The sequence below is a fragment of the Notothenia coriiceps genome, unplaced genomic scaffold, assembly GCF_000735185.1.
Source record: "Notothenia coriiceps isolate Sejong01 unplaced genomic scaffold, NC01 NC01_scaffold00034095, whole genome shotgun sequence".
In the NCBI taxonomy this organism is placed as follows: Eukaryota; Metazoa; Chordata; class Actinopteri; order Perciformes; family Nototheniidae; genus Notothenia; species Notothenia coriiceps.
This window is the reverse complement of record NW_011366796.1, coordinates 38,607-56,280: the sequence shown is the minus strand read 5'-3', so window position 1 is coordinate 56,280 and position 17,674 is coordinate 38,607. Positions and strand designations below refer to the sequence as shown.

Here is a 17,674-nt window from a genome sequence, read left to right as displayed (position 1 = left end):
TTGTGTGTGTGTGTGTGTGTGTGTGTGTGTGTGTGTGTGTGTGTGTGTGTGTGTGTGTGTTGAGGGGTATATTGTACATGTGGATAATGTGCTGCTTTTCTTTCTTTGTGGTTACCTGGTGAAGGGGAAAATTCCTGTGAGGTGGTCTTCTCGCAATGTGGACTTTGTAGAAGGGGGCCTGTAACAGAGGAAACAGTGAATTAATAAAATAAGCCCCCCCCCCTGAGTTAAACACCATTTCAAGTCAGAGGCCTCAGAAACGGATGGGAGAGTTTTAATGGATAAACTTAAAAGGAGGGACAAGCGACAATTTGCCACCACTTGCAAGTGTGCTAACCCATCTAAAGGTTTACACATGTGCTCTGAATGTTGTAAAGCTTGATTCACGATAACCCATATAACATGTTATCTTTGTCTGAATCGGACAATGTATTTCACAATTTGTCTTGTTTCCCCCCCCCACACACTGAGGGCTTATATGGGGTCATAACTCTCAATAAGCTTCTCTACTTTGACTCCAAATCAGCCTTTTCTTCTTTTTTGTCTATCACCATGCCTCCTCGCCCTCTTTCAAGCAAATCATCATGTTGGTCACGCTGTGTCCTTTATTTGTATGTACAGTATTCCTAAGTATCTATACAATCCTAATTCAAACCCCTGCAGTGAAAGAAATGCACATGAACCTCCTGACCTCACTGCATCTCATTCCCTGAGATCATTCGTTAAACGCAAATTGGAACTGGTGGGCAAAAAAAAACGCAGATGGCGAATGGGAAGCTGAAAGAGTAATAATAATAAACATTTATATCCCTCTGCTGCTGTATGGGAAAATCTATACTGTGCAGCCTTCATACAGTCATGAAAAGGTATCGGGCAGAGATGCACGGCTGCACAGCTCTCACTGGAGCTTGGAATGAATGTATTCATCATGCACTGTTGTTGCATCCCAAATGGGGACAATCTTAAAAGGTGGTCCTAAACATTAAAACTGTTTATCTTCATTTGAAGCAATGATGCATAGAGGTTTGTGCGTGTGTGTGTGAGCGTGAGCGTGCATCTAAGAATTGTACGTATTTATTCATGGCTGGCATTAAAACAGGGTGGTGGTCTGCAGTAGCCAACAAGCGGATATTATTTCATTTCATCACCATCACAAGCTTATAGCACAGTAAAGCCTGAAAGTGTTGATAGTGTTTTTACAAGCCATCTGCCAAGTCACGTTGGTTTGTTCAGAACTGGACACTATGCATATATAGTCTGTAGTCGTGGGTGATTTTAGTTTTTTTTGTCAGCAGATAATAAGTAAAAACATTTTGTTTTTCAACTCTGGTGAATGCTAAGTAAAAAAATGTTTCACAAGGATTAAATGTACATCTTTATGTTAATTTCATTTCATTTGACTGTCATCATTGCATTGCACTTACTATCTGTGCTAAGCCTTAGCTGAACCCCTGAGCTGCATTGCATGTGGAATGGCACCAATATCTATCCATTAGATCAGCACTTTTGTTGTGAACCATGTGTCCATTTTTACTGCAGCCATTTATCTATTTCTGCAGACCTGCTGGAATGTTTCCCCAGGCCATCAGACAAAACCATTTTCAGAAAACCTTGCTGTATTAGCTCAGGATGCCCTGGTCATGCTGTATAAAGCACGGGTGGGCACGCACAAAGTGTCAGGTACAGGGCAGAACAAAAATCTCCTAATCCTCTAACTCTTTGCTATTCATTATTATTTCACAGGGCAGCCGTCCCAAATACATACGGCCCCTACCCTGCTTAGCCCAGTCTGCCAAGCTCCAACTCTGGGTTTGATGTTCCTCCAACATCCAACAGGGTATGATTATTTCATTCCTTTTTTAACATAACACATCAATTATTCAACCTTTGCTAGACCAGATTTGATTTTTTTGATTTAACAAAAATGACTTTGCGTGTGTATGAGTGTGCGTCCAGCCATCTAAGGGGAGACTGAATATAGAATGTTCCACAAAGATAATACCTCATGGCTAGGATGATTGATGGATGGTGAAGGGGTGGGGTAGTAGAAAATAAAAATGCAAGTACTCTGGAATAAATGATGACTGCATTAGCATAGCTCTTTTCACTCTACAATAAATTGCCTCCCTGCCTCAAGGCAAACTGTCCGCACAGCAAGTGTAACTGTGACAGTGTTCGTATGTGTTTCTGTTTGTGTACTAGTAAAGTCACTTGTACTAATTCTACAGAATTGTTAGGAGGTTTGGAGCAATGATAAAGCAAAGATTAGATTAGTATGTATTAGCACTTCCAAGTTTTGCAAAGCAGTTAAGTAATTTCAAACACCCACTGGGTAGCAAAAGTAAACTTTAACTCTATAAATGACACAAAGTTATAAAATGTACAACTGACTCCCTCAAGCATTTCTTAGATAATTGAATTAGCTTGAGATGTACACGCCTCTCATTAATTCACACCTTTACAAAAGTGATTTCTTTATCCTTTGGCCTCATTTCTTCTCTATCTCCCACTTTCTAACTCTCTGCATCTCTCTTTCTCCCTCGCCTGCCTTTCCTCTCCTCTCCTTGCATCCTCATCCTCTGCTAATGAGCCCACTTAAATCTATGCCAAAACACAAACAGCAAGAGAAAAAGAAAAAGAGGTACACTGCTTACTGGAAGCTCTGTTTGTTAAAGGACTCATCATGCGAGAGCTGTTTTCAATAAATAATAAATGCAAACGATGACTTTTGTCTCCAGATGAGACTTTGGGATATGAATTATGCATTATTATTCCTGGATAGGGCAATGCGGGGACAGAGTGGCAGTGTGTGTGTGACGGTGTGCACATGTAGATCCCTGCTACACAATGTCAGATTGTGAGGCTTACAATCACAGCTTCTATGTGGACACAACTCGCTGTGCTTACATCTCTCAAGACATGTTTTGTGTGCCCAAACCTTAAGCTCCTGGAGGCTCATTTGACTTTGTTTTCAAACTTGAAACAGTAGGAACACAAACTGCAACCTTAAATTATTACTTTCAGCTTATCATATGCTAATCAAGTCTCCTGATTGGTCAGATGATGAGTGTGTGAGGTTTTTTGTCCTGTGTGTGGTGGGTTTGTGAGGTGGCCCTCCCAGCACATTTGTGCTTTTTTCCATTTGATGTCTACTCTCTCCCTTCTCTCCTTTCCCCCCTGCTGTTTCCTACTCTGTAATCATTACAACAACAAAGGAAGCTGCTCTCCCGCTAGACAGTGGAAAGGTTCCACTAGAAATGCTAAAATGTATGTGGGTTTTTTTCCTTTTTCACGGCTTCTCCTCTGTTGTCACCGGGGAACATGAGTGGAAAAACTTGATTGAAAATCAGGAAAAAAGGGAATAATTACAAAGAGGAGAAAGGCACCCATCCACCCGCGACAGCAATCACCAGTGATCTCTGCTGTCATTTCACTCTGCAGTAAATAATTCATCAAAAGAAACAAAGGGGAAACAAATATGCAAATAAATCCAGTAAAGGCCTTGTTACACCAGCCTACCGCCACATGGGAAGGATAGTAGTGGATTATTAGCACGGCAGGTTATGACTGTGATGATTCTGAATTCCTCTGGTTTTATCTGCCTTGACAGTACTGAAGTCACATGCACAGGGAGAGAGAAAAACCCTGGAGGGATTTGAGGGTTTTATCGAGGAGGGAGGGATGGAGGGATTAAGGACAAGGGGAATAGAAGGATTGAGGGAAGGGGGGGGGGCAAGGAAGAGGGGTAGTCGACATCGGAGGGGAGAAGAAAGATATTTGGGAGCGGAAGGGAGGAAAAGAGGGAGGGAGGCTTTTGAGGGTGTATTCGACAGTACTGTGAAAGGTAGCCATCAAGAGCTTTGATGAAAAGTGCAGGCCTTCTAAAGCTTAGGAGTGACAGCATATGATTTGGTCAAAGCATGAAGCTTTTCAAAGGTAGACATTCTCACTCCCATTCATCCCCCTCAGATTCAATGTAACTTTTGGGCTGAGCGCCGGCAAAATTCCCGAATTGGTTTGACAGATTGACTGCATGTGGTATTGTCCCTGTGACTTGAGGACAGTAGGCTGGCTGGAAATGTAGACATCCTGAAATGAAGGGGAATTAATGTTTCAACAGCTATGCTAAAAGTCACTTTTTTATTGAGGAAGTGGCAGAAGATATGTAATTCTGTATGCCTAAAAGAAACCTCATTATCATTTCCCCATGGTTCTTTATTGATAGCCATGCAACAGTGCTTAATCAAAGTAGAAGCATGGAATCTTTGTATTTGACTGACACAGTCAAAAAACAAGTCTGTTGAAACATTCAGCTGCCCTGACCTATTTCAAGCTACAACATTTTTTTAATACACATTCTGAAAGCATCCTTCTCAACCCTCATGGATGGTATGTGATTTCTGCGTTTTTGTATCACCTTAACCCAGAGCTTTGCCAATGGCCACCTAGTTTTCTTGGAGTGGTGCTTGAGGCTTATTAGCAGTTTGGCTCGGTAATAGCAATATGGACAGGCTTTCTGAGCCAACAGTCGTTAAAAGTGAGGGTTGAGGTTTACAATCCCAGGTCAGTGGTAACAGGCAGCTTGTTAGATTATACCAGTGTGTCATTTTCACACACACTTACACGAATACATCATGTTGAAAAAAGCATGCAATTTAACACCTACGCACAGACAGACAAACACACTCATGATACTGTTCTTTGCATGTAAAAGCGTCTGCACCAATTTGAACATGCATGCCTGTGAGGCCCTTGTCTGATAATAGTTTCTAGTTTGCTCTCGCTCTCTCTCTCTCACACACACACACTCACACAGATACGCAGATAATAGTGTCTAATTTAGGCCCTCATATCTGTCGAGTTCTCCAGAGAACTAGACCTCATCAGGAATATATTGGTGACCTACATACTACAGTAGGAACACACAGAAAGAGACACACTATACGGAAACGCAGACTAGAGTATCTACAGGCACACGAATGCATGCAGACCCAGGCACAGAAACATGCCTGCACACCCACACAATCAGATGCACAGACATGCAGGCGTGTAAACATGTCTGTATGCTGTACATGCGTGTGTGGGGCCACCCACTTCAAAAACGGACATACTGTACGCAGGAACAGATGCACTCCCACGTCTTCTTTGAGAGGTCGCACAGGTCTTTCTTAAGACGCCATGAAAAAATAAACTGAGAGGAAAATAGTATTCATAATTTATATTGAAAATTGTGCAATGATTGAATAGTTGTACATTTAATATTCTGCAAGTGATGTAGGGGTCAAACTAGCTGATATTGGAGGTAAAATAAAGTTGACTGTTAATCATTTAAAGGTGCTAAATACATCATTTGGAGCATTTCTTTCATTGAGGGAATTCTTCCACTCGACATGGTGATGGCTGATACGGCCGCTAGCAGCTAATGGTGCTAGCAGCGAAAACAGTGCTAACGTGCTGACAAAGCTAAGTGTTATCCAGAGGGGGAACCAAAAGGTGGGCTTTGTGCTTCTCTAAACAATGCCACAAACCAAACTAACATGCACATGCTGCTTGCCCAGCTTCATAAACAAGCACAGAGTAGTTTGGAGTATAACACACACAGTGGGAGTGTGACTCTCTACACAGGAAAAGTGTATTGTTTTTTGGAATAAAATGTTTAAAAGATAAAAGATTAAATAAGAAACAAATCAGTTATGAGTCTATCATTCTCTTAAATAAAACATTAAATAACACAAAATGCCCACTCCTGACAGGATCACACTTCATACAGTGTGACAGTCAACTATTTTTTTGAAGATGCTTCATTTAGGATCCTACTTAGGTATACATGCCCTTCAGTGGTCATCATTTTTGTCCAGAACAGAATCTGCAGATCATGCCGATGATACAGTAACTGCATCATGTGTCTGAGCTGAAATAGCTGTATCTATGTATCTATGCTGTATTATGCATACTGTTGGCACCAGACAGACCTCCAGTCATCATTCATCATTCATGGGTATCGTCTGTCAGCTTCACAGTCTACTAAATAGCCAAGAGGACATGAGAGATAGTGAGAGGGAGAATATCTAAACTAAACATACCAGAAGGCCTGACTCATACAGTGATCACCACTGCAAACACCTCGAAAGAGAGTAAGTCAGAGATAAAGAGACAGAGAGCGAGATGTGAGATGGCATGGCAGCAGCGATATAAGAGGAAGACTTTTATTGCTTCGATCATATTGGTCCTAATATCTTTTAATGGCCGGTGTCATGATTAGAGCCAAACTATATTCAGGGGCAGGTTTAGAGCCCCTGCTTGAATATATCTACCAAAGGGTGGAGGCAGACATTTATGAGTGACTGTCTGCTTAACACCATGTTTATAAATGGCTAAAAGAACCCAACTCAAACACAGTGGTGGCTACGCATAAAGGAGAAGGAACTGAGGTTGGCCCACAACTGACGCAGAAAAAGGAAATAGGAGCAGCATGGAAACACATGAACTATTTTCACGTTTATGGGTGGTGAGAGGGACTTGGCTCAACGGAGAAGATGAGCTGACTCATAGTGGTGTCTTAACTTAGCTGGAGCTATTGGAGCTGGTGTCGGACCACAGTTGACGGAGTCAGAACATTTAGAATTAAAGCAGACGCACTGTCCAATCCATAGTATCTTCCCAAACAAAATAGCTGTTTCTTGGGTCATGTGAACTGTAGCTGGAGATGATACTGCTGACAAGTTGACCCTGCTTCCCTCACAGGCTGAGCCTCGAAGGCAGCACCAGATCTCTGATTGTGTAATTATCTTTAGCCTTAGTGAATCAGATGCTAATTACAGGCTGATTCTGTGAGCATTAAATTACATTTAAGATGTACTTTCATGTACTTAAATGTGGCCCTTAGAGGCTGGAAGGTTGAACGTTTCTAACTCAGTTAGTTGATTGAGATGTTTATTAGATGTCTGAATATCGAACATACTGACACAAGGGAGCAACTAGCTGGCCCAAAGGAGGACCAAATAAACCTAGTTATTGAAATTATAGGAAAAAAGAAGAAAGAAAAACACCCTCCCCTCAGACTTACAGGACTGCAGAAACTAAAAGCAAGAGCAGGAGTAGAACAGTTGACACAGCAGTCTGCAAGTTATCCTCATGCCACAACAGGACGGAGAAAGAAAACACATCTAAAGTATTTCCTATACACATTCCAAAATCAATAAGAATAAAATATGACCAAAGTTGTGAAAAAGTAACTCCAGCCTTCACGACCTTGCCAGAAAATGAAAACCCTCCCTTTCTAATGAAGAACACAGCAGTATGGCTGAGCAGCAACTCCGTTTGTCTCCTGACGACTTGAGGTAGACAGAATAAATTGACAGTTCATCCGTGATTCACACTGAGCTGTTTTACTGTTACATACAGTAGAGATTTATAAGCTGGCACAGAGAATAGAAACGTTAATACCATCTTAACATAGTAATTGATAATAATGTGCATATTACATCTTTATCACCGCTAATAAATCAACAATGAAAGGCCATCTCTGTGAGTCCAGCCTTGAGTCAAGCAAGACGTGATTGACTAAGGTAATTCAAATCAATCTCAGTTTCAATTTGTGCTCATTAGTAATAAGCAAATGTTTGAAGATTGTAAACATGGTAAACATAAAACCTGCCAAAGATAAGCATGCTAGTGTTTTCATCTTTAGCATGCATGCTGGTGTAAGTATTTAGCTCAAAGCACAGCTGTACCAAAGTACAGCCTCACAGAGCTGCCGGCGTGGCTGGATAATCATGTTTCTGTTTCCATCTCAATCTAAACCATTTCTAGCGATTTGAAATCAAGCATAGCTGTTCATAATTTTTCATCATTCTTCCCAGATATTTAATATAACTTAAGCCAGCCAAAAACATGTGTAAATGTATATTGATGCAATCTATTAAAGATGTGTCCTCCCTGAATATCACCATGTTTACTTTGCATATTTATACATTTAGATTTCCTAAAGTTATGTAAACAGTATGTAAACAGATTTTATTTTTCAATTATTATGTTACCATTTTTCATCTACTATTTCCTTATGTGAAGGCTTTAGCAACACAAATATAACCTGTCATGCCAATAAGGCAGGATGAAATTGAAAAAAAAACGAGACTGGGGGGTGCAGTGTGATGGTGATATGTCTGGATTGCGTGATGTTATTTTCTTAAAATGAGACAGAAAGCGAAGGAGAAGCCAATTTAAAGGGACAGAGAGCGTATGCGATGACTGACAGACAGTCACAGAGTAAGATGAGGGCATTCTGTAATCATACAGTCAGTGTGAGCTACCAAAGAGCTGAGCCACTGTTATGTAAACCAGAATGAAACATTCATGAGCAAACCATCGTCTCATTCTCAACCCATTGGGAGAGTGCATGAAAGACCCATATGGTGGGTTGGCTACTATCTGAAACTCATCTATGGCAAACGGGAACGCTTTGAAGGGTTCAATGCACTGGGCAGATATCAAACCCAGAGAGAAAGACAGATGTGTGGAGGAAAATGTGCAGGAAAAGAGACAACCTTTATCGTCATCAATGGAAAGGATTATACGATGCCAGAGCAACTGAGGTTATATTTAAAAACCTTAAGGAAAAAAGATGGAAAAGGGTTTTTGGGGGTGAAGGGAGAAGATGAAGGACAGAAAGGGGCTATATAAGGAGGAGGAACGAGTAGAGAGACAGGGATTAGGCAATAAAAAGACAGATGAGATCAAGAGACAGCTCTGACACGCTCAGGCAGCGTATGCTTTCTGCGAGCAGCTGGGCATCTCACACACACACACACACACACACACACACACACACACACACACACACACACACACACACACACACACACAGACCCAGACCCAGAAATCCCATCTCTATTATGCAGAACATCAGTTAGCTGATGGTAGAACTGATTATGCAGCTACCCTCTGCTAGCCCACAACTCCCTGTTGGATATCTGCCTTGAAAACCCCCAATCCCAAATGTCTTTTTAGCATATCAATAGAGAATTATATATTCCCAAACAGTAGGACTTGCATACATATAGCTTTCCACAACGTTCACATCTCAACATGTCACAGCGTGAGCCAATCTAAAAGAAAAATACTAATGTAGGCAAACATTTCACACTAAAAGCATCCAAAAGTATAATTTAACTGTCATGCTGATGTTGGAATTACAGAGGTTCCCCCTCATGATTTTTTTTTCAGGCGTATATTTTATAAATATTGTATAAGCAGGTTCATTTATGTTATTTTCAGATGAAATACATTTTAAACGTTTGCTGTTGGTCATCTCACACGTTATCACTAGTGATTAAACAGACCCTTAATCACCAACAATTAGCAGCTCTGTGCCAAATCTTTATCATACAGCAGGTGATCTGCTTCTCGGAAATGAGCTCAGTTGGAAAATAACAAAATGCTAAGAATTGTTGAGCCATCACATAAAAACATCAATCTCCTTGTTGAATCATCAGCAGTAATAAAAACAGAAACCAAAAATGATTTTGATCATAAAAGAGTTCATAAAACTTTAAGTGGTGTCGGTAAATCAGTTACCGTGCGTGTTAAAAGACACTGCTGTAAGAGATATAGAAACACTAACTTGAAATGTATGTTGTAGGGCTGTGGCTCAGCAAGCGGCTCGGGTCACTAACATGTCAAAGATCCGTAACAGGATAAAACAATAAAAAAAGTGAAGGCACAGAGCTGATAGAGGTGCATAGGTGCTTGTTGCCATCAGTGTTGGTGTAGTTTTGTCGAACATGGAGAATACGAATACATCTGGTTTAGAGTTTCATTACTTTACATTCAGTAATTATGTTATATTGAGTGTTGTGTTTCTTGTATCAGTGTCAAAGCATATTATTGTAAATGTTTCCTGAAGACTTCTTTGTCTGTGAGGAAAGAATACTTCTATTCATCCTCCTCTCCACTGCACTGTTCCTTTTTCACTGGCCAAGTTCTTCCAAAATGTTTGTTTTCCTACTTAAATATTCTTAATTGCGTGTCTCACTTTACATTGAGAAAAATATGGCCTGATGCCACATGTTTGAGCTTCAGAAAGAAAACCTGACAGTCAGTCGTCTTTTGCTGCATACTGCATTTATCTTAAATGTGAAACCTCAGGTAGAATGTGAAACAGTCAGCAGCAGCGCAGAAACTAACTTCAGATCACTCTACAAATACCTTGGCTTGACTGGGTCCCAGGGGGCCGGCTTTATAGATTGGTGCAGGGGTGAGGACTGGTGACCCCAACAAAGATTGCTTGCTAAGCAAATAGGCAAAGTAATCTGGCTTGGTGTGTGCGCGCATATGTGTGCTCACACTTGTGTACCTTCCCCATATGCTTGTGTATTTGTCTGCAGATGTGCAGTGTGAGCATATCTGCAAGTGTGTATGTGATTGTTTCTGTGTATGTGTGTTGGTGTGTGTGCTTGCCTGCTCGCTCATGAGGAGCTGAGAATGTGGTCCCTTGTTGCATTTTCATTGATAATGCCATGCATTGCCACTCTGCATGTTTTAGCTTGGTAATTGAAAGGCCATCTGCGTTCCACTGGGGAGGTTTAGTAAAGGGTAAACTACGAGGCTCATTATTTTAGGAGAGGGCAGCCCTTGGAGGCCCAAAGCAAATTAGTTTGTGTCCAGTTTAACCTTCAGAAAACTCAATTACAGTAGGTAGGGTGTATGCATGTGCCATATTTATGCATTTTCTTTAGGAGTTTGTGCACACTTGCATACATGTTTTAGAACAACAGTAATAAAACAAAGTCAAGCTGACCAGTAGTTCTAGCAGAACAAAAGCAGCTACTATTTTGTCAAACAGACATTGTTGTCTTAACCAAAACTTGGTACAACAGCACACACAACACAGAAAATTGATTAAACATAGTGAGTGTGTATGTGCTGGTTTGCCTTTGTAAGTCTGCTAGGTCCATAAACATGGAAACAGACATGACCTGCATGTCTCAGCAGTTTCCTGTGTAAGACGAGCTCTGTGTATGTGTGCGTCCCCATGGTTCTCCTGTCACTCCTCGGCCCTGCACAGCAATGCTTTCCACTCTATTAGTGTCTCAGTGTCTGCACAGCAGCACATGTGTATCTGCCTTTACATATATGTGTGTTTCCATCTGTCTCCTGTCACCAGCAGACCTCTCAGCAACATTAGGACCTGTTAAGATCAAGGGTCATTTCTCGAAAGGTCAAAGTTCACCCTTCAAAAGGTGAAAAGCCACCAGGGTCAGGTCTGGTGTGAGGTGACATTGAACAAGCACACAGCTGAATGCTTGACAACTCACACCTTTGGGAACTTAGAGAACATCCCAAGTGGAAAACAATATTCAATACAAAGACATACCACAGTCCTCTTTTATAGGCAAAGAGACATGGGAAACTGCCCTAAGAGATAAGTGGTTACTAGGGTGTCACGATTTCATTCGTTTTCTTCCAGAGCTGACTATAACATTGTTTGAGTCTTGATTTGTACATTCCAACAGAACGTCGGTTTACATCGGGCCCTGACATAATAGTATTTGCTTTAATTAGCTGCCAAATAGTTGCTAAATTGCACCGCAGCTGCTAAATAATGTGTTTACTAGAGGGATATTAGAAGAACAATAAACATTTAAGTACAAAGAATGAGGGAGAGCCCCTTGAGAAATTACTAATTTAGAAATGTCTGGTGTCGGTCTGTATTGAAAAGAAGACTTGAAAGGAGAGGAAGTCCAAGTTCACCCTGGCATTAAGAATAGGGGCTGCGCGGCTTACAATCACAGACATCCTTTAACATCCACACACAAACATACCCGCACCCTTGCACTTACAAACTTGCACAGCAGCACATACTGACAAATATCTCGCCCAAGTACAAAGTCAACCCATTCAACCAGTCCGGCAGTTAAAAACAAAGTTTTTCCCTCCAGCTAAACTCAAGCCTGACCATAATTGAGTCTGTGCTTTCAAGTGATTTTATTGAATTCCCCTTCACTGCTGTATTTTTATTGTTTTTACTTTGTTTTTTTCTATACTGCCGCACTATGTTTTATTGTGTGTGTTTTAATGTGTGATACCTTGGGAAGACTGGGGAAATAAATGTCATCATGCACTGATACATTCTTTTTCTTCTTGTTCTATTTTGGAGCGTAGTGACATTTGCTGCTTCCCCTGCTGGGATATATACAGTGCTAAGATATGGTTATGGCAATTAAACTGCAGGGCTTAGAACTAGTGTAATTACTTATCTCAAATCTGATCAAAGCAAAAACATAACAAGATTAACCATTAATGAACATCCATAACTACAAAACAGGCATGTGCTATACTCACATTGTATCTACATTGGTCCTTCATCATCGGTGGTTATAGCTGCACAGCCATGGGTAGTGTAGGGTTGGAAATAATGTATCTATAACAGATGAAATAAAAGAAAGCATGAATAGATATGTGCTACACAAATACCCTGACAATTCTCCTTATGTTACGCATAAGCTATGCATTAATATATTAACCATAGCTCAAATGAACATTCATATGGATAAACAACATTACAAACAGGATACACTGCCAAGGACACATGACACAGACAAATAAACATAACTTAGACAGACATAATGATGGCTAATATAAAGCTCTGAGCAGATGTTATCACAAAAGAAGTAATGATAAAGCCGAGAAGCGCTCCTGCTGCTTCTCCTTCTGTATTGCATTGGCAGAAAATGAACCTTGGTTGTCAAGGAACATTTCTGTATAGTTTGGGATCCTTTTGTTGAATTGACAAAAGCCAGTTGTGCACGCGGTTATCAACAGACAGTTATGTTACTCACAGTAATCGTCAAAAAACTTTCAATCATAGCATCCTCCATTTCCCAACAGTGCCTGTAGATCACTCCCTCCTTGTGTGTGTCTATTGTTCTGACCTGTTACCATTTCAATAATATCCATTGATAGAATGGTATAATATAGACACAGAAGAGAGTACTGGGTATATGATTGGTTTAACAATAGTATGGCTACTACCTCCGCCTCATTTGTCCATAAGCAGTATCTCTGAGAAATGGTTTAAACATGTTGTGATCGTTCCTTGATAGTCCAGATATGTATTGTTCTTACACTGAACTTCCCTCATCGGTGAAATCGCAAAACCTGTGAATTTCCCCCTAGCCCACACACGCATAAACCCCTTAAACCCCAGTTTGTGCGTGAGTGTGTGAGAGTGTGGGTCTGCATATGTATGAGTGTGTGTCCATCTTCTATCCAGTTGAACAGGATGTAGGAGGTTAAAGGAGAGGGTCAAAGGTCAAAGCCTGACTAAATAATTACCAGATACTCTTTTGGACGACACACACACAGCTTCACGACTATAAGGGTTGTTATTTTTTAAATGTCTGGACAGTCTCTTCCTCTGTGACCCCCTTAGGCTGTGCACACACCTTCACCTATACAAAAACACACACTTGAACGTGCTCTCTTTTCCTCCCTGTCTGACTGGCCCTCACACAACCTACCCTACCCACACACACACACACACACACACACACACACACACACACACACACACACACAAATAATGTCCAAGCCTGGGCGCTTGTCCCTCTGACAAGCTATCAGTCAGGAAACAGAGGGGAGAAAAGGAGACGAGAGCAAAGGCGCGAGAGGCAGGGTGGCTAGATTTAGCCTGTCAGTCACAAAAGGTCAAGGGTCGCTCTGAAAACCCATTGACATAAATGCACATATGCATGTGTGCACTCACACACACACATACAACAGTGTTCATCAAAACAAGGTCAGAAGTGGAGGGCAGACAGCTGGCTAGGTTTACAGAGAGAAAGAGAGAGAGCAGACAGCTGGCTAGTTTTACTAGCGTCTGCCCTTTAAATAGAGACTGGAAGAAAGTTTAAAGAGGGCACAAGTGAATGTTTACAGCAGGGCAGAAAGGTGCAAGCACTTATTTCAATTGTTCTAAATGGGCTTAATATCGGTAAAATGGCCTCTGAATTCATGAGGGAATCATTTGGTCAGCCATAATAGGATTTAATCAGGTGAAACTTTTAGTGTTACTATTTTCGCCACAAGCTTAGCCCTTTGTTTTGCATCCTTTGTAAAATCGTTAAAACAAAAGGAAGGAAATAGGAAAAACTTCTAATTACATGAATCAGTCTGGACCGCGACACGTCAATTCACCTCCTGTTTCTGTACTGAAAAATCTTCTGTTCAACCCCAGGTAATTAGCCCAATAATAACTAGAATTGGGGCAAGAAACCTAGGCAGGAAACCTACTCACAAACAAATGGTCTTATCTACACACATAATCACTAAAACTGCACATACTCCACAAACACAAACAATGTCATGGATTCTGACAGGTTATACACGGACAGACTCCCATTTACCACATGGACCGCTGGTCAGGTATTTGTGCTCACAAGCTATGGCCAAGACAAATTAGACCTTTATTGTCTCTGACTGCAGTATAATGTGGCTATGAGGGGAGAGATAAAGGAGTTGGGGTCAGGTGGTGAGAGAGGGTGAAGAAGACTGTAGTAATAAAGATTTTAAGGTTGATTCCCAGAATGAGCTTCGGTTATCATGGACTTTTTGCAGCGACGGTTACATTTTTCTCTTGTTTTCATTTGGTGTTGTTTGAGTCTGTGAAGGTCTTGTCTTTAACAGATTCTACATATGATTGCAGAATCTAAAGGCAACAGGACTTATGTTGGAGTGGGATGCGTTCTGGTTTCTATGGTGGGTTGACCATTGACATTGGAGCAGGCTTTGGTTGAATACAGGCACACAGTCCACGATGAAAGCAAAAGAAGCAGAACCCATTGGCTGAAATTGCATTCCCTGAATCCATTGGCTATCAAATGACAATGTAGCTTTTTATTAGCTCACAATTAGCTTGTTCACTGGCCTGTTTGAAACTATCCTCTTGTAGACACCCTGTCACTACTACTCCTTTCTCGCATCTCTAGTTGCGAATCGGACTGTAAACAAAAAGCAGTGAATGGAAAGGGAAGTCTGCTGGCTACTCAGGAATCCCAGAAAATTGTCCCTGGCTTTTAGAGGCTTAACGTTATTTTTTAATTATTTGTTTAGTTAAGCTAAATATCCCTGTTTGACACTGATATGCCCCGAATAGACCGACTTGACAGATGATTTGAACAGAACATTGTAAACTCTTCACACTGTGAGTACTGTTTGAATCACTACTATGGAATATACATTTGCAATTGAGGGAAGCAAAATGTAATTTGTATGAGAATGTCCTGTAAGCCACTTTGCATTTGTTGGTCTTCCCAATAGAGTTTGTTTTGATGGAAAACCACTTTCACCTGCAGGGACCCCACATGGGGCCACAAGCCCCCAGGCTAAAAAAAAGTCTAAGTAATGTAATCAATCAGTTCAACACAAAGAGGGAGGCCAGACTGAACAACATGGGTGGTCAAGGTAGAGCAGCCAGGTGGGTCAAAAAGGAGGACCCGAGGAAAGGAGAATGGAGTAGAGCATGTGGTCAACACAGCGGGAAACACAGTGGTCATTTCACCCATGGACACACACATATACACACCAATTGATAGACTTACTGATAAAATGAAAGATGCATGGTTAGCCAAACATGGAGACAAACAGCGAGACCGGCCAGAAGCCAGATGAACAGATAGGGATGTATGCAAGGCTAAAGTCACACACAGAGACACACACAAAGACAGACAAACTAGTCAACCTGGCCAGACAGGCTGAGTTTGCCTTGCCTGTGGGGATGATCAAGGGTAGGCTGTGATTTGTCTTATTAATGTTGCGCTGTCTAGGTCATAGAAACGACTTCTTTCTTACATCTCATGTAAGAGTAATGCTTTCCTTGTGATTTTATATTATCATCTCATCCCCCAACCCACCATTGATCATGTGTGTCTAGGAGAGGTGAATAATAAGTGAAGGTGTGTGTGTTTAAAAATTCAACAGAACATTAAACCGTATAAAAGTCGACATATTCGATGCAATGTAGGTATAGAATAGATATGAGGTGGATGTGAAAATAATCAAAGGTTAATATATAATTTGCAAGATCACTCGTATTTTTTATAAGGTTGTGTCAAGTATACTAAAAAAGCCATTCATCTAATAAGTAATTTCATCGCTCATGCAGCCTTCAAGCCTGTGCGGAACTACTTTCAATGCCGCACCTGCCCGCAACACAGTTTCTAATAAAACCTGGCCCCATCCCATGGGACACATAAGACACATAGCATTATGGATGCTTTTAATCTAAAGAAATGCTAATACAGTTGCTTAGGTGTTTGTTAGATGAAAAGTTAGAGGCAGAAGTAAAACATGAATAACAGCTTGCACTAGCTTAAGGCTATTGGAAGTAAAAATGCATAACAATAATGTTGCTTCATGTCCTTGGTTCTCTAAGTCCATGTTGTTTCCAATTGTAATAAATACAAATGAGAGCTTAGACCATCAGATGTCAGATCAACTTGTTAGTCTTACTGCAATGAAAACCTCTCACAATATTTTATGAGATTGTGATGAATACACTAAATACAGAAAGCAATGCTAGACCCATTATTAATAGTTATATAACAAAAGTAACCTACCCCAACAATTCCATAAAAAGTCACAGAAAAACACATTTTATTACCAAAAACAAATGCATTTTCTCTAAGCTGAATAGAGTGAAGGCCAGTTTAACAGGGTTAGTATACTTAGCTAGCATGCAACTTACGTTTGTGCATTGGCTGTTTTTAGGCAAATAAACACAAATGGCATGCAATGATGTGAAGTGATTATGTTCTTTACTGTCTGTTTGAACACCCCTTATTGTATATTATATATATACTTGTGCCAAATGTGTTCTATTAACCACTTTGTGTATGAGTGTATTCATCCAATGTGTCATATTTATGGCTTCATATTTGCCAATAAAATATGTTTTATTCTGTTTGCCTTGAATGTGAACAAAACACTTACAATGGCTTCCAGTGTTCTTGCTTGTGTAACGGTTTACCTCTGCTCAAAGATGTCCTTATTCTGTATGTCTGATTTAGTCTAAATCCATTTTTATTCCCAGTCATGAGATATTTCCAACATCTAACATAAACTGAAAAAAAATATAAACGAAACACTTTTGTTTTTGCTCCCATTTTTCATGAGATGAACTCAAAGATCTAAAACATTTTCTATATAAACAAAATAACCATTTCTCTCAAATATTGTTCACAAATCTGAACAAATCTGTGATAGTGAGCACTTCTCCTTTGCCAAGATAATCCATCCCACCTCACAGGTGTGGCATATCAAGATGCTGATTAGACAGCATGATTATTGCACAGGTGTGCCTTAGGCTGGCCACAATAAAAGGCCACTCTGAAACGTGCAGTTTTGCTTTATTGGGTGGGTCTGGGGGGGTCCGAAAACCCTAGGGTTAAACCCTAGGGTTAAACCCTAACCCTAGCCCTAACATGTCACCCATTGAGCATGTTTGGGATGCTCTGGATCGGCGTATACGACAGCGTGTTCCAGTTCCTGCCAATATCCAGCAACTTTGCACAGCCATTGAAGAGGAGTGGACCAACATTCCAAAGGCCACAATCAACAACCTGATCAACTCTATGCAAAGGAGATGGGTGACATGTTAGGGTTAGGGTTAGGGTTT

The 17,674-nt window shown here is 40.7% G+C and overlaps 1 long non-coding RNA gene across 1 annotated transcript in view; it reads right to left on the bottom strand.

The window, feature by feature from the left end:
- Positions 1-113: 113 nt before the first annotated feature.
- LOC104961967 (uncharacterized) overlaps positions 114-17,674 on the bottom strand; it is a 24,745-nt gene continuing 7,184 nt past the window's right edge. Inside the window, exons 2-3 of the long non-coding RNA XR_800159.1 lie at positions 12,343-12,421; positions 114-178 (exon numbers count right to left, since the gene is read on the bottom strand). This is a non-coding gene — a long non-coding RNA (uncharacterized lncRNA). The remainder of the gene's footprint in view (positions 179-12,342; positions 12,422-17,674) is intronic.